This window comes from Myotis nattereri (assembly GCF_964212035.1).
Source record: "Myotis nattereri genome assembly, chromosome: 21".
Classification (NCBI taxonomy): domain Eukaryota; kingdom Metazoa; phylum Chordata; class Mammalia; order Chiroptera; family Vespertilionidae; genus Myotis; species Myotis nattereri.
This window is the reverse complement of record NC_138097.1, coordinates 5,427,817-5,452,840: the sequence shown is the minus strand read 5'-3', so window position 1 is coordinate 5,452,840 and position 25,024 is coordinate 5,427,817.

The following is a 25,024-nucleotide window of genomic DNA, read 5'->3' as shown; positions in this document are numbered from 1 at the left end:
TGATTTCTTTCTTGATCTCATTGTTAACCCATTCACTGTTTAGTAGCAGGTTATTTAGCCTCCATGTGTTTTTAGGTTATCAGGTGTGTGTGTGTGTGTGTGTGTGTGTGTGTGTGTGTAAGTGTAATTGATTTGTAGTGTGATAACACTCCAACTGTGTGGTTGGAGAAGATGTATGAAATGATTTGAATCTTTTTAAATTCACTAAGGCTTTTTTTATGGTCTTACATGTGGTCTATCCTAGAAAATGTTCCATGTGTACCTGAAGAAAATGTATTCCCTGCAGTGTTACAGTGTAATGCTCTGAAAAAAATCAATGAAATTCATCTGGTAAAATGTGTCCTTTAAGGGTACTGTTATCTTTTTTATTTGTTTTGGAAGATCTATCGATTGATGTCAATGGGGTATTAAACTCCCAACTATGATGATATCAATATTTGTTGTATATAATTAGGTGCTCTTATGTTTGCAAAGTTTCTTTCTTGTTTTTGGATGGATCCCATTATTATTATACCAGAGACCCGGTGCACAAATTTGTGCACGGGTGGCATCTGGCCAGCCTGCCCCTATTGGGGTGATTGGGCCAGCTGGCCAGAGAGAGGGGCCACAGGTGGTTGGTGGGCCAGCCCCTACCCCTGGTCGAACTCCCAGTTTAACTCCCAGTCGAACTCCTGGTCCAAGGGACAATTTTCATATTAGCCTTTTTTTATATAGTATAATGGCCTTCTTTGTCTCATGTTATAGTCTTACTTATAAATTTCATTTGATCTGATATAATTATTGCTATCCTGGTTTGTGGTATTTTGGGGGGATTACATTTGAAAAAAATTTTAATTTATTTTTTTTTACTTACTGATTTAAGAGAGAGAGAGACCAAAAGAGAGATGCAAAGAAAGAGTGTGTGTGTGTGTGTGTGTGTGTGTGTGTTAAGAGAGAGAGAGAGAGAGAGAGAGAGAGAGAGAGAGAGAGAGAGAGAGAGAGAGAGAGACAAAACATTCGAACTTAGAATTCTAATATTCTAATATGATCACTTCAGGATATTTTTATTTCATGTTAGTCGCAGTTTGCATTCAATATTAGCTTGTATTAGTTTCACATGTACAGCATAATGGTTAGATAATCATATACTTTATAAATTGGTCTCCCCAATATTTCAAGTACTTTCCTGCACTGTACATCATCATTGTGATTTTATTGAGATATTTTACTAACAAACATATATACTTCAACATATACTTTTATCACCCTCTCAGATGTGTTCATTGAGCCAAAGCTCTACATTGTGTTGTTTAATAAAGTATGATACTGCCATAAAAAATGAACCTTACCATTGTGACAGCATGGATGGACGTAGAGGGCATTATGCTAAGTGAAATATGTCAGACAGAGAAAGATAAGTCCCATCTGATTTCATTTATATGTGGAATGTAAAGAGCAAAATAGGTGAACTAAGAAATTTCAGAGAGACCCTTAGATGACAGAGATCTGACTGATGGATGCCAGAGGGAAGGGGGTCGGTAGATTGGGTCAAAAGTAAAGGGATCAACAGGTACAAGTTGGTAGTTATAGAATAGTCACGGGGATGTCAAGTACACATAGAGAATGTAGTCAATCATATTGTAATAAGTATGAATGGTGTGAGGTGGATATTGAAATATCAGGTGATCACTTTGTAAAGTATCTGATTGTCTAACCACTATGCGGCCCTACTGAAACCCATACAAATAATATTGTGAACTATAATGGAAAGATTAAAAAACATAACAAGCGATAGAATATCTGCCAAATATAAAAGCATGGCGATCATCATTTTGACATGTGTGATATAATCATATAGATCACATAAATTATTTGCAATAAGATCAGTATTTGTCTCTAAAGGAGAAAACTGAGTTTTGAGGTGCATTGACTTTTGAAATGGAAAAAGAGCTGTAACCAACTTGGCCCAGTGGATAGAGCGTCGGCCTGCGGACTGAAGGTTCGATTCCAGGTTTGATTCTGGTCAAGGGCATGCACCGTGGTTGCGGGCACATCCCCAGTAGGAGGCATGCAGGAGGCAGCTGATTGTTGTTTCTCTCTCATCAATAATTCTAGCTCTCTAGCCCTATCCCTTCCTCTCTGTAAAAAATCAATAAAATACATTTTTTTAAAAAAATGGATAAAGATTGAGACATGGTGCTCCTAAGAAAAAGTGGATGAGCCCTCTCATTACACTAAGGCATTTAATTACTTTTTAAAAGTCATGCTTAATTTACCTCATTAATTTGATGAAATGTTCTGTTTATTTATCTGATTCAGCATTATAGGATTATATCATTTCTTTTGGTGCCATAAAATGCTGGGAATTACATCCTTATGAAGTTTGGACAGGCCATTTAACTTTGGTTTTATTTCTGTTGTCAGTATATGGGGCTAAAGTAAGTAGATAACTACTTCTATGTCCTCTAGCTATAAGATGTTATAGTGATTGTATTACCCATTTTCCAGAATTGTACATTCACCAAAAATCCATTGGTTTCAATCTGCTCCAGTGCTGTGGTAAACTTTGGTTCATATGTTTTATGAATGGCACCACTTTTTTGATGGCATCAAAGATCTTAAAGAAAAAAGAATTGTGAAAGGCAACGGGGGAGGGAATAGCTTCTGGCAGACACAGGAGAGCTTCCTATTTGTTTCTAAGGCACAATGTCATGTCCACTAAATCTGGCTGTAATGCAAGACCCAGGTGGGGAGGACAGAAGAGAACATATTTTGCATTTTTTTTTTTACTTTTACTTCTCTGTGTCTGCTAGATAAATGGGGTGGGGTGGGTAAGGGGAATGATAGGTAGCAAAGAGTGGATGTTATGTGAATAAGAGCTCAAAATTAAGACAGCCCTGTAAAATCTTGGAAAATTCTGCTTCTTTACTGAAACAGAAACGAAACAGAATTTACAGCTTCAATGACCTATAATGATAAAAACACAAAATATTTTTATTGATTAAAGTCGTGGCAATTAAACTAAGAGCCAAATGATAAAATTAATGAAAACATAAACAGTGTTTTTAATGATTAAGGTAATAACTATATCCTTAATATCAAACCTTCATCAAAGGTTGAAGAAGAAGAAAAGAAGCAAAAAAGTAGTAAAAGGAAAGTGACAGGAAACAAGTATAATGCTGCTGCTGATGACAGTGATGCATGGAGTCAGCAAAGCAAAGGTGAACAAACTGAGAAGCAGCAGCTTCCTATTATGGAGAATGAAGATTCTGACAGGTAAGCCGACAGCAGTATTTAATGGTAGGAAATTATTCTTTTCCTAAAATACAAATTCCAATTTGAGCAAATATTCATGATTAACACATTTTATATGTTTACTTGGGAGACTGATCCTTCCCTGGTAATCAGAAAAATATAAATCAACAAACAATGGGATACCAATTTTTGAATTTAAAATGATAAATATTTTATTTAAAAAATAACAACCAGAATTGGCACATGGGAGGAAAAGGCACTCCCCTGCACGACTGTTACATGAAATTGGCACATCTTTTTCAAAGGGTAATGGAGCTAGTTTCGAAACTTCAAGTATGTCATTCCTTTATCCCAATAGCTTCATTTCCAGAACTAGAACCTACAGGAAAACATGACTTGGATATACGCACACGTACACATTCTAAGGACATCAATTATATATTATTATGTATATAAAATATAGTTACAGTAGGTCATCATATGTATTTTATATATACAATATGACTGGTTATGTATATATGTGTGTATACATGCATTAAGGATATTTATACAAATGTTACATATATACATATGGATAAGGATATTTATTACAACATTGCTTACATAAAAGTTGTAGGTAGTGTAAATTTCTATCTATAAAGTAATACATTATTATACACATAAAATAATGTAGTATGCAGCCACTGGAAAAATGGGGGTATTTCTGGTCTACAGAATACTGATTGTTGCCCTTGTAGTTAAAGCATTGGGTTTAATGTCATGTCTTGAGTAAATTTTGTGAGAATACTCTTAATATCTGTTCAGTTATGAAAGGAAGTTATATGCTACACTGTCACTCTACTTTGTTTGCACCTAAATTGCTAGTTACTAGATTTTTGTGTTTTGTTCCTAATTCCTGAGTGCTCAAATATTGGGCACTCAAATTAATCTGAAAGCTGGGGGATTTCACAAGCAACTTGTTCCATTTCTTATCTACACATTTCAGCATATTGTGTAAAACCTATTAAAACACATCAAGGGATTAATCTGCTAGGTGAGGGGCTGACAGACCTTTTCTCTGAAGTGCCAGATGGTCAGTATTGTAGGCTTCACGAACCAGGGGGGTCTCTGAAATCTGTCATAGACACTAGGTAAAGGAGTGGGTGTGGCTGTGTTCCAATCAATCTTTATTTACAAAAACAGGCTCTGGGCTGGATTTGGTGTGCAGGCATTCATTTGCTGACGTTTGCATTATAAAACCAAGGTGCTCCTAATTTAGTGAACTCACCTGGTCTCCCCCTTGCCTAGATTGACCTTACCATTCTATTTTGTTTCTCTTCACCTCCCATTTTTTACACATTCAAATGTCCAGGGATTCAGTCTTTGATCTTTTTTCTCATGACGTTTACTACCTTGTATATACTAATGATCTTCAAATGTATATCCCCAGCCCAGATCTCTCTCATCAATGCCAGACCTATAAATCAAACTGCCTACTTGGTATCTCTTTTTTTAATAGCTATTGGGTGTTCCAGACTGAAGATGTTCAAAATTAACCTACTGATAGTCTTTGTCACGCCTGCCCTTCACGTGGTCTCTCCTGTTTGAGTGAACAACAGCTCTTCAATTGCTCTGCCAAAAACTTGGTGTCATCCTCAACTCCTGTCTTTTTCTCTGTCTTAAACCTCACATCTAATCTGTGAGAAAATCTTGTCAGAATTCCTTCAAAATATAGTAAAACCTTGCGACAAAGGGCCAGTTTGGGAAAGGGGGTGTCCTTAAAGTGGAAAGACCATGATCTTATCTAATATAATAATTGAGGAATATGCAAATTAGGTGGGACACCATAACATCACGACCGATCTACAAGCGCCAGAGAGCTACAAGAGGGCAGGGCAGCAGGCGAAGAGCTATAGGAGGGCAGGGCAGCGAGCTAGGAGCAGCAGAGAGCTCCCAGCAGCGGTGGGTTTGTAGCCAGCTAAGGCAAGTGGCAGCGAGCTACTCATGCACAGATTTATGCACAGGCATACTAGTATATAATAAAGTAGGTTTTCTGAATGCGTATGCTAAAAAACTGACGCATTAGTTTTCCTGTTTTTATATATGTAGACCCATGAAAGTAAAATTAAGTATTTATGAAAAGCTTAATCTCCCAGAGAAGTTTTCTGTAGGTGTTACTGCTTATATACTCACCATAGATTTGAGACTGTAGTAAGTATGCAATCTTAATAGAAATAACCATTTTTCAGAAAATACACTTTAATTATATTTAACTAAACAAATAAACAATGTTCTAAAAACAAAACAAAATTTAAATGTTATAAGAACAGAAAAAACGTTTCCTTTTAATCATTTTTGGATGTTGATATATCCAGACACTCCTGTTGTGATGTGACATATAATGTTCGATGTTGAGGAGCTTGGTTTAGGTAATCCTGCTTTGACAAAACTATCCTGTTTAGCTTGAACTTTTGAAGTCTGCTGCTTTTTATAATTAACTCCCCAATATTTTGAAATGGGTTTAATGAAGCTGAATTTCATTATCTGGTGAATTGTCAATAAATGTTGTTAGACTGTGGAGATGGGATCCAAGCGCTGATATCTTTGTGTTTGGGGCGTGTTGTTTCTTCTTCCTCCTCATCTTCACTCCCATCCTCATCCTCCCAGGTCATCGCCTCATCTGCTTCTTCACTTTCAGTCATAGCGTGATACCCAGGGCCACCTTCATCTTCTAACCACTGTAAAACACCTTCCTCAGCTACTTCTTCTCCATCAATATTCCGTGTTGTCCCGCAGTAATCAGTAACCTCCAGCCCTTCTCAATGCAAGTCTCCCTTCCTCGTCAAGAACATTCTTCCAACCATTTTCCATTGTTTGCCCTTTCACTTCTTTACATGCTGCAGCAAAGTTTAAAAATTGTTGATTTTAAACAATAATTCTTTAAAATGGTAAGTTTTGTAAGGTACGCTGTCCTCTTGTATGTACATCATTACCTTCTTTGTGCAATAAACCCACAATTTCTTCTAAAATGTTTCTTGGGTATATTCATTTGGTCGCCAGAATTATCCCCAGGTCCATGGGCTGGATACATGATGCTATATTTTTTGGCAAAAACATACATCTAAATTTTCCATCTTCTGAACATAACATATTTTTGAATGGGTGAGCAAGGGCATTGTCTGACTGCAATACACAGTTTGCATCTTCTGGTGGCATTCCAAGCTCTTCACCATGAAAATTCCTAACTTCTGGTACAAACTCTTTCAAAAACCAGTCCACGTTGAGCCATGCCTTTTTAGAGGTGTCATACAAAACAGGCAGATGAGTCATTATATTTTTTTAAAACTCTAGGCTTATGAGTTTTGCCAACAATTACAGGTGTCAGTGTATACGATCCATCGGCGCTGGCACATAGCAGTGCCAGGATCCTGTCCTTGCTGACTTTTCTGCCAAGAGTTGTTTTTTCATATTTGGAGGCTTGTGTGTTTTCAGGCACAGAAGCCAGAATAAAACACTTTGGTCAGCATTGTAAATCTGAGATGACAATAGCATTTTGTTATTGATACGTCCTATTATTTTTTGCCTTAATGGTTCAATCTCTTCTGTTGTAGCACTTAACGCTTCACCATAAGTTCATTTGTCCATAACTCAGTGCTTTTTGTGAAAGGGCCAAAGCCATCCATCACTTGCTTTGAGCGGAGTGTTCATATGATTTGAGAACTTAAATGCTGCAGATTTCAATTCAGTTCCCTGCACTGGGCCCACAAGAACGCTGTTGTGTGCACACTTCAACAATGCTTCCTCAACTGAGGTGCCACGTGCCCAGTTCATTTGCTTTCTGGTGCCAATTTCATCAATTTCATGTTTATTGCTACTGATGTTTGCATCTATATCAAATATTAACGCAAATTTTAAAATTGTCTCTGTTTTGTTGTTACTGTTGTTGTTATCCCTCACTGAAGCATATTTTTTTAATTGATTTTTTAGAAAAAGTGGAAGCAAGAGAGGGGGAGACAGAAACATCCATGTCAGACAAACACATCAAGTGGACCAGAGCTGGGGATCAAACCTGCAAGCCAGGTATGTGCCCTTGATCAGGAATCAAATCCCTGATCCTTTCGGTGTGTGGGCCGAAGCTCTCACCACTTCGCCACAATGGCCAGGGCCATCTTTGTTTCTTTTTAATGCTCAATACAGTTTGCTTTTTTAATTCCATGTTACTAACATGTATGAACACACACTGCCGACTCTTCTAACTTGTGATTCAGTGTTAAAGTAACTATTTTCCCTTTGTTTATATTTTAAGGTTAGGTGGAATGATGTGTTTAACACATATGTTTAAATTTGTAGTGAATAGGTCTAGTAATGTGTGCATTCACGAGTCACCAAGAATAAGCAAATGCACATGGCTGTGGCGCAACTCAGTGCACATGGGAATGTCAGCTGGAATATGTGAAAACTTCTTCAGAACATCACTCCACTTGCCAACAGAACCAATTACCTATGCACAATGTGGTGTGATCATGTCTTGATCATTTGCCGAACATTGTTTAGGAGCGGCGATTCTTGGATTTAAATATGTAGACTATAGTTGGCGATAAGTAATGTGTATTTATGTTGGTGAAATTACTGCAGTGGTTTTACAACAAATGGCTTTTTGATAAAATTTGTTAAAAATAACTGTGAATTAATCACAAAAAAATAACCTGCTGAGTATAAGCAAATTTTGGTTAAAGGCATTTTAAAATTAATGGGGTGTTACTTTCCACATATGACATACAGATCAGAAGTTTTATCCATTAAGCCCAAAGTCTGTTAATTCAAGGTCCACAAACTCAAGAGTTGATTGTATGTCCAAAATCCAATCATATTTTCCAGGCCCAGGTCACCATCATCTGCTATCTAGATTAGCTTAATAGTTAATTGAGTTTGTTCTGTCTTTTTTCCTTCTCTCCTTCCTGTCTCCCTTCCTCACTTCTTTCCTTCCCCCTTCCTGACACCTTCCTTCTTCATTCCCTCCCCCCACTCCTTTGTCTTTTCCTTTCCCCCTAATTTTCTTTTTCCCCACCAATTCTAGTCTTTTGTTTAATTCTCGACACAGTGGGCCTATTAGAATATAAGTCAGATTGTGTTGTTCCTCTGATTAATGCCTTTGAGTTGCCTGATTCACTCAGAGTGCATGAGTCCCACAGATGCCCAGGCGTTCTGATTTAGAATCAAACTCGCATTGAGGTTTATGGAACAATGCTCCAACCAACTGAGCCACCTGGCCAGGGCTAACCAAATGTGTTCTGTTTAAAAGCTTCCTTTCATCAGTTCTGTTCAAAATGAAAACTATTTCATAGTCAATAATTAGGGACTTATTTTTGAAGTTTGGTTCAAGAAGAATTGTTTAATAATTGCTCTCAGGAAGATCTGCCCCCTTTCTAATATGTTTTTATTAATTTTGGAAAGAGAAAAAGGGAGAGGTAGTGAGGAATAGAAACATCAATGATGAGAGAGAATCATCAATCAACTGCCTCATTCATGCATGCCCCCTACTGAAGATTGAGCCAGCAACCTGGGCATGTGCCCTGACTTGGAATTGATCTGGTGCCTCTTAGTTCATGGGTAGATGCCGAATCACTGACACACACTGGCCAGGCAACCCCCCTGTTTTGTTTTGTTTTTTTAGATGTTTAGTGTTAACCAGGAGAGTTATTTGTATAACTTTTTCCCAATTAGTTGATGTGCTTCCCAAGTACATTGAGAGTTGGGCAGGGGCAGGACAAGCTGTCAGATCAGTAATGGAGTTGGATAGTTGGTAGCACGCATATGTTATGAGTGGATCACTGAGACTCCATTTAAGTTGTTTTCCAGAGCCGGGAAATAGAGAGCTCCTATTCTTGGTCATTTGAGCCCGTCCTTGTTTCAGAAGTCTGTGCCCTCATAGGCTGAAGATTTAAATGTTGGAGACTGGCATGGAGCCTGCAGCTCTGGGAGTGGGATGGCTAACAAGATATAACTTTGCTCTTTGACATTTGGACATTTAACTCTCCACCATTTCGGGGAACTTCCTGTATGATTTTTGGATTAAAGGAAGGAATGGGTTCTCTTTAATAAGTGGTTTCCATGCTAAAGAAGCAAGACTGCCATTTTTGATGACATTCAGTAGTCTTTGAACCAGGGACAGACAAGGACGAAGGGGCAGTGTATCTTCATACCTTGATTTAGGTCATCAGATGTGTTCCAGTTCAGGAAACAAAAGTTATGTCAGCCATTAAGGGAAAAACAAATTAGTCTCAGGCAGAGTGTGTCTTAAGTTAAATAGTTCATAGGTTGGGAGAGGTGGTGGCAGAAAAAAATCCTTTTTTTAAACCGAGCTCCAGCATTAATTATATCAAGAATCTTTATTTGATATACAGGTAACAAATCTTTGACCTAAATTGTTTGTTGCTTGTTTTAAAGAAATGAGCTCACTCATTTTTGTTGTATATTTTACTGTAAAGACTTTGCAGCAAACCTGGCATTGATGATTCAAGGTCTACATCACGCAATGAAGACTTGAAGGTAAAGTGCTCCCTTGTGAAATTAATTTTCCTGCTGTCAATTTAATTTTGTGTGGCACTTACTCTTATAATTTTGTAGCAGCCTACCTATCATTGATTTATGTTTGTAATGCAAAATTAGTCTTTTTATTGTTAAATTCTCAACCAAAAGATGCCTTTTTAAAAATTGATTTTAGAGAGAGAGGAAGGGTTAGAGGAAGAGAGAGAGAAAAAAAGAGAATCATTGACATGAGAGAGAAACATGGATTGGTTTCTTTCCCCATGAACACCACTTGGATTAAACTGACAACCTGTGTATGTGCCATGACTGAGAATTGAACCCATGACCTTTTGGCGCATGGGATGATGCTCCAACTAACTCAGCCACATCGGCCAGGTCAGAATATATGTTTATTTTATTGCCTGATTCCTTTTATATGTAATTTCCACAATAAGTGACTACTTAGAGATAGAAATCAGAGACTGCGGTTGGGGGACTGAGGAGTCTCTATTTCATGAGAATGAGGTTTCCTTCTGGAGTGCTGAAAAGTTTTGGAACTAGATAGAGGTCATCATTGCACAGTATTGCAAATGTACCACATGCTACTGAATTTTTCACTTTAAAATGGTTTATTTTATGTTTGGTGAACTATACTCACTACAAAAAGAAAACTCTCATCATAATAATTAATCAATCGAATTAAGATCATGTTACACCTTTAAAAGCAATCCAATAGGCTCATTTAAAACCAGTCTTCTGGAGAAAGGTTACATTGTTAATTTGAGACTTTCTTGTTTCTTGAGATAGGCCTACATTGCTGTGAATTTCACTCATAGGACTGCTTCCGCTGTTCCATAGATTTTGGGTTGTCATGTTCTCATTTCATTTATCGCAAAGTATATTTTGATATTTTGATTTCTTGATCTCATCGTTAATCCATTCACTGTTTAGTAACAGGTTATTTAGCCTCCATGTGTTTGTATGTTTTCAGGTGTGTTTTGTGTGTGTGTGTGTGTGTGTGTGTCTGTGTGTGTGTGTGATTGATTTGTAGTTTGATAACACTACAAATGTAGTTGGAGAAGGTGTGTGAAATGATTTGAATCTTTTTAAATTCACTAAGGCTTTTTTTATGGTCTTACATGTGGTCTATCCTAGAAAATGTTCCATGTGTACTTGAAGAAAATGTATTCCCTGCAGTGTTACAGTGTAATGCTCTGAAAAAATCAATGAAATTCATCTGGTAAAATGTGTCCTTTAAGGGTGCTGTTATCTTTTTTATTTGTTTTGGAAGATCTATCCATTGACGTCATTGGGGTATTAAACTCCCAACTATGATGATATCAATATTTGCTGTCTATAATTAGGTGCTCCTATGTTTGCAAAGGTTCTTTCTTGTTTTTGGATGGATCCCATTATCATTATACCAGAGACACGGTGCACAAATTTGTGCATCGTTGACGTCTAGCCGGCCTGCCCCAATTGGGGCGATCGGGTCAGCTGGCCAGTGAGAGGGGCCACAGGTGGTTGGTGCGCCAGCCCTGCCCCCTTGTCAAACTCCCAGGTGATCTATTAGTCCAACTCCTGGTCCAAGGGACAATTTGCACATTAGCCTTTTATTATATAGGATAATGGCCTTCTTCGTCTCTTGTTATAGCCTTAGTTTTAAATTTCATTTTATCTGATGTAATTATTGCTATCCTGGCTGTTTTGGTTTGTTTGTTTACATTTGAAAAAAAATTTAATTTATTTTTTTACTTACTGATTACTCTTAGAGAGGGAGACCAAAGGAAAGATGCAAAGAAAGTGTGTGTGTGTGTGTGTGTGTGTGTGTGTGTGTGTGTGTGTGTGAGAGAGAGAGAGAGAGAGAGAGAGAGAGAGAGAGAGAAACATTGATTTGTTTTTCTTCTTAATTATGCATTCATTGGTTGCTTCTTGTATAAGCCTTGATGAGAGATTAACTTGCAAACTTTGTGTATCAGGACAATGCTCTAACTAATGAGTTACCATGTCAGGGCCTTTTTAGTTTGCATTTTCAAGAGATATAATTTTCCGTCACTTTGCTTTCAGTCTGTGTGTATCTTTCACTAAGGTTAGTTTGTTGTAGACAGCACATGTAGGGGTCTTATTTTCTTATCCATTCATCTATTCTATGCCTTTTGATAGGAGCATTTAAACCATTTACAATTAAAGTGATTATTAATAGGCACATACTTTTTGCCATTTTATTCTTTATAAATTATGTTCTCCACCTTCTTTTTTTCTTCTTCTTTCTGTAGAAGTCCCTTTAACATTCCCTTTAATACTGTTTTTTGGGGTTTTTTTTTGTTTTTGTTTTTGTTTTTTCTTTTTGATGAACTCCTTTAGCTTACGAGGGAAGCTCTTTATTTTTTCTTCAATTTTTAATAATAGCCTTGCTGGGTAGAGTAGTATTGGTTGTAGGTCCTTCTTTTTCATAATTTTGAATATTTTATGCCAATCCCTACCAGCCTGAAATGTTTCTCCTGAGAAAGCATCTGACAGACTTATGGGGACTCCTTTGTAGTTAACTATCTACTTTTTCTCTTTTAGCCTTTAAGATCCTCTCTTTGTCTGTAAGCATTGCCATTTTAATTATGAAGTGTCTTGGAGTGGGCCTCTTTGAATTCATCTTGCATGGGACTCTCTTTGTGTCCTGCCCATGTGGTCCTTGTATTTCACCAGGTCAGGGAAGTTTCAAGTCATTATTTCTTCAAATAGGTTCTCAATTTTTTGCACTTTCTCTCCTCCTTCTCTACAATGTGGATGTTACTATTGTTTGTGTTGTCCCTGATGTCATTGAAACTAGCTCATTTTTTAAAGAAAAACAAAACTTTTTTGCTGCTCTAATTGGGTGCTTCCTGCTACCTTGTCTTCTAAATCAAATATCCTATTCTTTGCTTCATTTAATCTGCTGTTGATTCCTTCTTGTGTATTCTTCATTTCAGATAGTGTACTCTTCGTTTCTGAGTGGTTATTTTACGTGGATTCTTTGTCCTTTTTTATGAGTGCTATCTCTGTGTTGAAGTTATTACTACATTCCTTGAGCATCTTTGTAACCATGTTATTGAACTCTGTATCTTATGCATATTTTCCCGCCTTTTCATTTAGTTAATTTTTCTTGGAACTACTTCTTTTCCTTCATTTGGGGCATGTTTGACTCCCCATTTTGTCTGCCTCTCGCTATTTGTTTCTGTATATTAGTTAGATCTGCTTTGCAACCTAGTCTTGATATTGTGGCCTTACGTGCTAGGTGTCTTTGAATCTCGTTGACACAATCTTTCTGATCACCTCAGTTAGGAGCTCCTGAAATGTCACTTGTGTGTGTTCTGTGAAACCTCCTTTTTTAAAGCCTTGATTGCTGTTGGCCTGTTTGTGGATGGGGTTGATATTCAGGCTGGCTGAATACACACAGTATACAATTGCTGTGCAAAGGCTGACCCTGTGTTGAGCAAGTCAAGCCAGGTCAGTTTGCTCAGACATTCATTTGGGTGTTCTGCTTGTGGATCTAATTGGGTCATGCTCTGAAGTTCCCCCACCTAACCCTCGGGTGTGTTGGTTCTGGGGCCTCTTGGAAGGGACTGTGCTGCAAGTCAATGTCAGTCTCTGCCTGTGATTTCCCTTGGGCTACCTGTGTGGAGCTGTAAAGAGATCCAGTATTTGTGACTGCCTCTGCTGGGCCTGGGTGCAGCTGGGAGGGGCCAGCTGCACAGCAATGCCTCCTTCCACCAGTATCCAGCCGATGGGGCAACTGAGCAAAAACCCAAGTCACTTGGAGATCCACCTCTGCCTACAAGCTTTCTGTTGGGGTCATTCACTGAAAGAGTGCCCATTGGTATATGAGTTGCATGAGGTAAGTGACTGATCAGGTAGGTGGAAGTGGTGTTTACCATGTTGATACAGATTCATACTCCTTTTCATTTTTGGGTGTCAGGGCACTGAGCACAAGTCCCAGGGTACACAGATGCCACTTATCAGCCACCAGGTACCCGTGGACTGTTGTGGTTGGGTGGGGCCTCAGGAAGACATTAAGGGAAGGCTATCAAAATTCATCGAGGCCCAAACACCAAGATTTGGCTGTATGAAGGGAGGACTCAGCACTGGAATGGTGGCTTTAGTTAGATTAGTTAGATCAGCAAGGGAATAAAGACCCCCCCCCCCACCCAAACTCACACTACTCAGTCTCTGACACCACCTGAATCCACCCAGACCTGCTAAAGAGATCTCCATGAAACACCATGGGCCCAGTCCTTTGCAGTGTGTAGCTCCACAGGGCGGGGGACAAGGATTCAGGGCGATGGTCTAGAACATTCCCCAGGCTGAGGCCATAGGAAGGGAGGGCTTGGCATCTGTGAGCATTGTGGGAGAGGGACTCAGCACAGGGAGGGCGCCCAGAGGCCATCCCCTCAGCACTCTCTCCCAGCGCCACACAAAGCAGTCTCCTCACATGACTCCCAGGCCACTCTGAGCCACCCTTTCTTCATAGTCCCAGGGAAGGTGGTGGGAAGGATACTTGTGTGCTAGCCAGTTGCGAGGGCTCCTGGGTTTCTAGCAGACTCCCAACTCTTCCTGTAGGGCAGAATCTCTGCTGATTTTCACAGACAGATGTCCTGTGGGCTCCTCTTCCAGGCTCTGGTTCTCAGGGATGGGAGCGTGGGGTTGAGACAACATGCTCCTCAGGGAGACCATTTCACTGAGGCATGCCTCCGCAATCTCAACTACCACAAGTGAATGAAGGGCCAGCCCTTTTTGAATCTCTGTCCTTCCTATCAGTCTAGCTAAGGCTTCTTCTGTAGATCCTTGGTTATAAGGCTTATATTCAGCTAGTCTTCATTTGGTTATTCAGGTTGGTAGTTATATAATTGAGTTGTAATTCCAATCTGGTCCATGGAGGAAGTGAGTGTAACTTTCACCTCCTTTGACTCCATCTTGGATCACCCTAAAACATTCTGAAATGCACTGCAGGGGCTCACTATTCAGTATATGGGGAGGTGAATTGTTTTTTAAGTGAGGACGGCATTGTAATGTTAAAATTCAGTTACTAATTTATTTCTAATAGATTTAGCATCTAATGAATTTTTTGATTCCAGTAGCATTACAATTAAGTTTAATGTTTTCATTTTAATTAAGATCAAGGCAAGCTTTTCTCTCTCTCTCTTTCTCTCTTTCTCTCTCTCTCTCTCTCTCTCTCTCTCTCTCTCTCTCTCTCTTCTCCTCAGTTACAGTTCATTCATTTTGGAATAGGTAGTCATAGATTAAGAATTCTAAAAGTAAAATTTAAAGTATATTCTAATTATTCTTTGTCCATACTTGATTACTTAAGGATAAAGTTATTTCAGAAACACATACCTCGACAGCAAGGACATCTAAAAATCAAAGAAAGCATATTCACCGTCCACCGTTGCATCTGGAAAACATGTCTCAAGAATCACAAATAAACAGGGCATGTGACGAAGAGGATTCATCTTCATATTCAGGACACTCTTTTGTGCAAAAGGATGAGGAAAATGTGCATCAAGCAAGGCACATTAGAGACAGGAAGAATTTACAACTTTCCAGAGATGAGTCTAAGCAGAGGTCACGTGGACTTTCTGTAAAATTCAAAACCACTGACTGTCCTAAGGAAGAGCCACTATGTGATAACGCTAAAGAAGGAGCAAGCTTAAGACAAATGCCTTCTAATTTGACAAGTAAAATGCTTGATTCTGAGGGAAAAGGTGCATTTGGAAAGACTATCTCTGCAGCATTACAAACATTTCCTAAACGAGGAGAAACCACTCTCAAAATTGTTTCTCCATCTCATGGACACCCCGGGTCCCCAGAAGACTCTCCGTGGGACTCTTCTTCTGAGCTTTCTTTAAGAGAAAAGGAATTACACTCTGAAAATGATCACAAACCTCATGCTGAACAAGTTTTAAACAAAAATGAGCAGAGTTTTTATAATGATACAGAAAATAAAAAAGTAAGGACCCTAGTAGTTAAATCTGGAGTGAAAGAACACCAAGAGTTTGCTATGCAGATGACAAAAAATATGAACCCAAATACCACAGATTGGAAATTAGGCATCGGACCTACACCTCAGTCTCGTGATCCGAAAAGCCATCCTGAATTGCAGCTTCCCTGCTGCAATGAAACAAAACTCATCATTGAAACAAACCACGATATGCCTGCTGTTACAAATACTTATAAGGAAACAAAGCCAAATCAAGACTTGTTCCAGAATCCACTATGTGCAGATAATTTCAATGCTAATTGTTGTAAAGGCATGGACTCTAGATTACAAGATATGAGCTCCACTGCACTGCACAATCACAGAACACCTGAAGTATATGTAATTGAAGAACTAAAGCAAGATCTACAAAGTCTTAAGAATGAGGTACACATGTTAAAAGGAAAGAGCCTGCTTTGGGGAAAAGAGGAAGTTCAACTTCAAAAAGAGGTAGAATTTTACTTGCTGTTACTTTTTGTTTTCTCTCTTTATCAATTCTCTGATCCATTCTGATTTTCCACTCCTGAAAAATATATTGTATGTAAAATGAGTTTGTCTAAATATGTAATTATATATATATATTCTGTCAGCTATATAGCAGGAGTATAGGAAAATATTCTCCTCTTCTTTAATTGACGTCAGTCATTCTGTCTTTCTTCTGAGTTGGCAACTAATTTAGCTGTGTACCATGTAACCTATGTAGTATGAACCATTAAAAAGTATAAAGGAGAATGTTTAAAAAATGTAATAAGTACTATGCTGTTGTTTTTTAAGTCCATTGGCTTCAATTTACATTACATCTTATAGCTCAGGGAGTGTGGCTCATTGGTGGAGCACTGACCCCTGAATCAAGGTGTCCCTGATTGGCTTCAGGGTCAGGGCACAGTGTTGTGGCTGGATCTATAGTAGGGGATGTGCAGGAGGAATCCAATCGATATTTTTCTTTCATCGATGTTTCTCTCTATCCCTCACCCATGCTGTTTTTCTAAAATCAATTTAAAAAAAACATGAATTGCCCTACCCAGTTTGGCTCAGTGGATAGAGCGTGGGCCTGTGGACTGAAGGGTCCCAGGTTCGATTCCGGTCAAGGGCATGTACCTTTGTTGCTGGCACATCCCCCGTGGGGGGTGTGCAGGAGCCTGCTGATCGATGATTCTAGCTCTCAATCCCTCTCCGTTCCTCTCTGTAAAATATCAATACAATGTATTTTTAAAAAACAAACCATAAATTGCATCCCAGAAATAATAAAATGGAAGGAAGCTATACTGGGAGAAGGGATATAAACAAATATCCCCAGCTAAACTCATCTATTTTGTGCTATAGTGTGTACAATCTTCTATGGTTTACTCAAAACCTTGGAACTTAGAATTCTAACATGATCATTCAGGATATTTTTATTTCATGTTAGTTACAGTTTGCATTCAATGTTAGTTTGTATTAGTTTCACATGTACAGCATAATGGTTAGATAATCATATACTTTACCAATTGGTCCCCCCAATATTTCAAGTACCCACCTGCACTGTACATCATCATTGTAATTTTATTGAGATATTTTACTAACAAACATATAAACTTCCACATATACTTTTATCACCACTCTCAGATGTGTTTGTTGAGTCAAAGCTTTACATTGTGTTGTTTAATAAAGTATGGTACTGCCATAAAAATGAAACCTTACCATTTGTGACAGCATGGATGGACCTAGAAGGCCTTATTCTAAGTGAAGTATGTGTCAGACAGAGAAAGATAAGTCCCATCTGATTTCATTTATATGTGAAATGTAAAGAGCAAAATAGATGAACTAAGAAATTTGAGAGAGACTCAGAGATAACACATCTGACAGATGGATGTGAGAAGAAAGGGAGTCAGTAGACTGGGCAGAAAGTAAAGGGATTGAGAAGTAGAAAATGGTAGTAACAGAATAGTCACAGAGATGTCCAGTTCAGCATAGAGAATGTAGTCAATCCTACTGTAATAAGTATGAGTGGTGTCAGGTGAGCACTTGAAATATCAGGAGGATCACTTTGTAGAGTATCTGATTGTCTAACCACCATGTGGCACAACTGAAACTAATACAAATAATGTTGGATGTGAACTGTAATGGAAAGATTAAAAATATAGAAACAGAGAACACCTTCCAAAAATAAAATCATGGCAATTATCATTTTGAAATGTATGTATCATATCGGTCACATAAAGTATTTGCAATAAACCCAATATTTGTCTCTAAAAAAGAAAACTGAGTTTTGAGGTGGAAAAAAAGTTGAGACATTATGCTCCCTTATTAGAAAAAGTGTATGAGGCCTCTCATTACACTAAGATAGCAGTTCCGAACCTGTGGGTCGCGACCCCTTTGGTGGTCGAATGACCCTTTCACAGGGGTCACTTAAGACCATCCTGCATATCAGATATTTACATTATGATTCATAAGAGCAGCAACATTACAGTTATGAAGTAGCAACGAAAATAATTTTATGGTTGGGTCACAACATGAGGAACTGTATTTAAAGGGCCAGAAGGTTGAGAATCACTGCACTAAGGCATTAAATTTCTTTTCTAAAGTCATACTTAATTTCCCTGGTTAATTTGATGAAATTTTCTGTTTATTTATCTAATTCAATATTACAGGATTCCTAGAGGCCCAGTGCACAAATTCGTGCACCAGATCAGACCAAAACCGGCTCTCCAATATACCCCAAGGGGTCCCAGATTGTAAGAGGGCACAGGCCAGGCCAAGGGCCCCTGCTGGTGCATGATAGGGGCTGGAGAGAAATATGGGAGATTGGTCAGGTGGGGAGGGACCACAGGAGGGCTCCAGGGACATGTCCAGCCCATCTTTCTCAGTCCCAATCAGTTGGATCCCAGCAGCAAGCTAACCTACCAGTCAGAGCATCTGCCCCTTGGTGGTCAGTGCACATCATAGAGACTAGTCAACTGGTCGACTGTTGGTCCCCTGGTGGTCAAGGCACATCATAGCGAGCGATTGAGCAGCCTCAGCATATCATTAGCATATTACACCTTGATTGGTTGAATGGCTGACTGGATGACTAGACACAAAACATATTAGGCTTTTATTATATAGGACTAGAGGCCTGGTGCATGAAATTCGGAAATGGGGTGGGGTGGGGTGAGGTCTCTCAGCCTGGCCTGCAGCCTCTGGCAATCCAGGACCCCTCGGGGGATGTACAACTGCTGGTTTAGGCCCGATCCCACAGCAGGATCAAGCCTAACCTAGCAGTCAGACATCCCTCCCACAATCCAGGACCGCTGTCTTCTAACCTCTCACCTACCTGACTGCCTGATCACCCCTAACAGCTCACCTGCCTGCCTGATTGCCCCTAACCACTCTGCCTGTCTGCCTAATCATCCCTAACCACTCACCTGCTTGTCTCATTGTACCTAACTGCTCGCCTGCCTGCCTGATTGCCACTAACCACTGGCTTGCCTGCATTGTCACCCCTAACCACTCAGCTGCCTGCCTGATCACCCCTAACAACTCACCTGCCTGCTTGATCACCCCTAACCACTTAGCTGCCTGCCTGATCACCCCTAACCACTCAGCTGCCTGCCTTATTGCCCCCAACTGCTCACCTCCCTGCCTGATTGCTCATAACCCCTCTGCCTATGTGCCTCATAGCCCCTAACCACCTCTGCCTCGGCCCCCACCATAGTGGCTTCATCCAGAAGGACGTCCAGGATGACGTCTGGAAGGTCGTTTGGCTGTCCGGTCTAATTAGTATCTTATGCTTTTATTATTATAGATACTCTTTCTTTTGCTGCCATAAAATGCTAGATAATGCATCTTTAGGAACTTTGGACAGATCATTAAACCTTGGTTTTATTCCCATTATCTGTGAATATGGGCTAAAGAAAGTAGATAACTACTTCTATGACCTCTAGCTATAAGATTTTATAGTGACTGTGACATTAGGGGAGCATTACATTAGCCAACAATCCATTGGTTTCACTCTGCTACAGTGTTGTGGTAAACTTTTGTTACTATTTATTATGAATACCACCACTTTTTTGATGCCATTAAAGATCTTAAAGAAAAAAATTGTAAAAGGCAATGGGGGAAGGAGTAGCTTCCTGCAGAAAGAGGATAGCTTCCTACTTGCTACTGACGCACATTGCCACATCCTCTAAATCTGGCTGTAATGCAAGACCCAGGTGGGAAAGAGGACACATTTTGCATTTTTTACTTTTACTTCTCTGTGTCTGCTAGATAAATGGGGTGCGGTGGATAAGGGGAATGTTAGGTAGCAAAGAGTGGATGTGATGTGAATAAGAGCTTAAAATTAAGACAGCCCTGTAAAATCTTGGAAAATTCTGCTTCTTTACTGAAACAGAAATGAAGCAGAATTTCAGCTTCAATGACCTATAATGATAAAAACACAAAATATTTTCATTGATTAAAGTCGTGGCAATTAAACTAAGAGCCAAATGATAAAATTAATGAAAACATAAACAGTCTTTTTAATGACAAAGCTAATAGCAATATCCTTAATATCAAACTTTCATCAAAGGTTGAAGAAGAAGAAAAGAAGCAAACAAGTAGTAAAAGGAAAGTGACAGGAAACAAGTATAATGCTGCTGTTGATGACAGTGATGCACGGAGTCAGCAAAGCAAAGGTGAACAAACTGAGAAGCAGCAGCTTCCTATTATGGAGAATGAAGATTCTGACAGGTAAGCCGACAGCAGTATTTAATGGTAGGTAATTATTCTTTTCCTGTAAAACAAATTCCAATTTGAGCAAATATTCATGATTAACACATTTTATATGTTTACTGGGGAGACTGATCCTTCCCTGGTAATCAGAAAAATGTAAATCAACAAACAATGAGATACCAATTTTTGAATGTAAAATGATATTTTATTTAAAAAATAACAATCAGAATTGGCACATGGGAGGAAAAGGCACTCCCCTGCACTACTGTTACATGAAATTGGCACATCTTTTTCAAATGGTAATTTAGTTAGTTTCAAAATTTCAAGTATGTCATTCCTTTGTCTCAATAGCTTCACTTCCAGAACTAGAGCCTACAGGAAAATATGACTTGTATATACACACATGTACACATTCTAAGGACATCAATTATATATTATCAGCTATAAAATAAATACATCATGGAGATGTAATATACAGTTTGGTGACTATAGTGAATAATATGGTATTGTATATTAGAAAGTGGCTAAGAGAATATATCTTAAAAGTTCCTTTCAAAGAAAAAATAATTCTGTATATATGTATAGGAACAGGAGTTAGACTAACTGTGGTGATCATGTTGCAATATCTTATATAATAAAAGGGTAATATGTAAATGAACTGAACAGCAGAATGACCAGTGGCTATGATGTGCAGTGACCACTTGGGGGCAGATGCTCAACACAACAGCTGCCCCCTGGTGGTCATTGCGCACTCACAGGGAGAGCACAACTCAGCCAGAAGCTGGGCTCAGGACTGACCAGCGCAGCAGCAGTGGCAGGAGCCTCTCCCACCTCTGCTACAATAGGTCATTATATGCACTTTATATATATATATATATATATTATGGCAGATGTTAAGGATATATAATATACATTTATGCAATAAGGATACTAACATAAATGTTACATATATACATATATATATAAGTATATTTATTACAACATTGTTTACAAAAATGTTGTAGGTAGTGTAAATACCTATTTATAAGTTAATACATTATTATACCCATAAAAGGATGTAGTATGCAGCCCCAGGAAAAATGGGGGTAATTCTAGCCTACAGTATACTGATTGTTTCACAATTGACTTATATTTAAAGCATTGGGTTTAATGTCATGTCTTAAGCAAATTTTGTGCGAATACTCTCAATATCTTTTCAGTTATAAAAGGAAGTTATATGCTACACTGTCACTCTAACTTTGTTTGCACCTAAATTGCTAGTTACTAGATTTTTGTGTTTTGTTCCTAATACCTGAGTTCTCAAATATTGGGCACTCAAATTAATCTGAAAGCTGAGGGATTTCACAAGGCAACTTGTTCCATTTCTTATCTACAAACTTCAGCATATTGTGTAAAACCTATTAAAACACATCAAGGGATTAATCTGCTAGGTGAGGGGCTGACAGACCTTTTCTCTAAAGTGCCAGATAGTTAGTATTGTAGGCTTCATGCACCATGGGGGTCTCTGAAATCTGTCATAGACACTAGGTAAAGGAGTGGGTGTGGCTGTGTTCCAATCAATCTTTATTTACAAAACCAGGTTCTGGGCTGGATTTGGTGTGCAGGCATTCATTTGCTGACCTTTGCATTATAACCAAGGGGCTCCTAACTTAGTGAGTCTTCTTTTGGAAGGTACCCTGCATGCATGCCTTTATCTTTCCTTTCTTAGGAGAACAGATTTCAGTATGCACCACACCCAATTTTTCAACATATTACACAATTGACAAAAATGCAGTTTATAAAGTAAGAATAGTACCTGCATGTTTCCCCCTTTATTTTTGTTACAATTTAATATGACTAATTACAGTGTACTTTGTACATTTGAGTAGTGTAACATATTCTAGAGTTGGATGATTTTCATCTAGCAAGAAATCCTTCTGTCATCTTTGTAAGCATGAGAAACATCACAATCAGGTTATATAATATTATGTATCTAGAGAAATTTCATGGGTTCTTTTACTTTTATAGTATTGTAAATTTGGCATGTTTTTAACCATGGAATGTCACGGTTATATGAAAAAAACTTTTAAGTATTACAAAATACTTTCTAGTCACTATGAAAGGATTGAAAGCTACAGTTAACATGAAGAAGATGAGATCATTCAAAGTCCTTCAAAGAACTATCTGTACTCACTGATTCTAATTTCCCTTCCATGCACTCTTGAGCCCACTCTAGTAATTTTCAGTGCCCCCTCTTCTATAAAATTGTTTTTCTCAAGGTTAGTACTTGTTTTCCCTCTAATAAATCCAGACATAATGTTTTAGACCTGGTTTTACATAACCTCTCAGCAATGTTTGACCCAATGGAAAACTCTTCTTTCATTTGGCTTTCAGGACTTTGAGTTTTCAGGGCATGAAAACACACTCACCTGGTTTCCCCCTTGCCTGCCTAGCCTGTCTCTTAGTCGTTTGGCTTCTCCTCATCTCCCACCTTTACACATTCAAATGTCCTGGGATTCAGTCTTTGGTCTTTTTTCTACCAAAATTGACTTTTACTACCTTGTATACACTAATGATCTTCAAAATATATCCCCAGCCCAGATCTCACTCCTTAATGCCAGACCTATATATCAAACTGTCGGCTTAATATCTCTTTTTAAAATATATATTTCTATGGATTTCAGAGAGGAAAGGAGAGGGAGAGAGAGAGAGATAGAAACATCAGTGATGAGAGAGAATCATGGATAGGCTGCCTCCTGCACACCCCCTACTGGGGATTGAGTAATGTGTCAGCAGATCTTGTGAGATTACTTTCAAAATACAGTGGAACCTGAATATAAGGGACTAATTCAGGCAAGGGGTATACATTAAAGATGAAATTCAGTTATATATAATAAAGTAGGTTTTCTGAATGTGTATGTGAAAAAAATTTACACATTAGTTTACCTGCTTTTACATATGTAGACACATTTGTATGTATGAAAAGTCTAATTTCACAGAGAAGTTTTCCAAACGCATTATTGTTAATATATTCACCGTAGTTTTGAGACTGTAATAAGTATGCAATCTAAGTGGAAATAACCATTTTGCAGAAAATACATTTTAATTATATTTAACTCAACCAATGAACAATGTTCTAAAAACAAACAAAATTTAAATTTTATAAGAACAGAAAAAAAGTTTTCCTTTTAATCGTCTTTGGATGATGATATATCCCGACACTCCAATTGAGGTGTCACTTTAATGTGTGATTTTGAGGGGCTTGCTTTAGGTAATCCTGCTTTGAAAAAACTATACTGTGCTGCTGTTTTTTTAAAATAATTAACTCCCTAATGTTTTAAAAATGGGTTTAATGAAGCTGAATTTCATTATCTGGTGAATTGTCAATAAATGTTATTAGACTGTGGAGATGGGATCCAAGCGCTGATAACTTTGTGCTTGGGGCGTGTTGTTTCTTCTTCCTCCTCATCTTCACTCCCATCCTCATCCTCCCAGGTCATCGCCTCATCTGCTACTTCACTTTCAGTCATAGCGTGATACCCAGGGTCACCTTCATCTTCTAACCACTGTAAAACACCTTCCTCAGCTGCTTCTTCTCCACCAATATTCGGTGTTGTCCCGCAGTAATCAGTAACCTCCAGCCCTTCTAAATGCAAGTTTCCCTTCCTCGTCAAGAACATTCTTCCAACCATTTTCCACGGTTTGCACTTTCACTTCTTTTCATGCTGCAGCAAAATTCAAAAATTGCTGATTTAAAATGGTAACTCTTTAAAACAGTAAGTTTTGTAAGGTACGCTGTCCTCTTGTATGTTCATTGTTACCTTCCTTCTGCAATACAACCACTACTTCCTCTAAAAACTTTCTGCAGCTATTCATTTGATTGCCATAATTATATTTTAAGGTCATGGTTGGAATGATGTATTTTAAGATATATACATAATTTTAACTTTATACTGAATAGGTCTAGTAATTCCAGTCACCAAGAATGAGCAAATGCTCATGGCTGGGGCACAGCTCAGTGCACTTGGGAATGAAGGCAGCACATGTTAAAACTTCTGCAGAAAGTCACTCCACTCACCAACAAAACCAACTGTCCACACTCCATGTGGTGTGATCACGTCCTGATCATTTGCCTAACACTGTTTAGGAGCAGTGTCTCATGGATTTAAATACGCAGGCTATGTTTGTCGATAAGTGGTGAAATTACTACAGTGGTTTTACAACATATGGCCTATTTTATAAAATTTGTTAAAAATAACTGTGAATTAATTACACAAATAACCTGTTAATATAATTATAAGCACATCTTGGTTGTATTTTTAATTTAATGGTTTCATTCGTTTATTTTCACACATGACATACAGACCAGAGTTTTATCTGTTAATTCCGAAGTCTGTTAATTCAAGGTCCACAAAAATCGAGAGTTTACTGTACCAGTATATCCAGAATCCAATCACATCTTCCAGGCCAGGTCACTACCATCTACTATTTAGATCAGCTTAATAGTCAGCTAATTGATTTTCTTCTTACTTTTTTATTCCTCCCTCCTTCCCTCCCTTCCTTCCTTCCTTCCTTCCTTCCTTCCTTCCTTCCTTCCTTCCTTCCTTCCTACCTTCCTTCCTTCCTTCC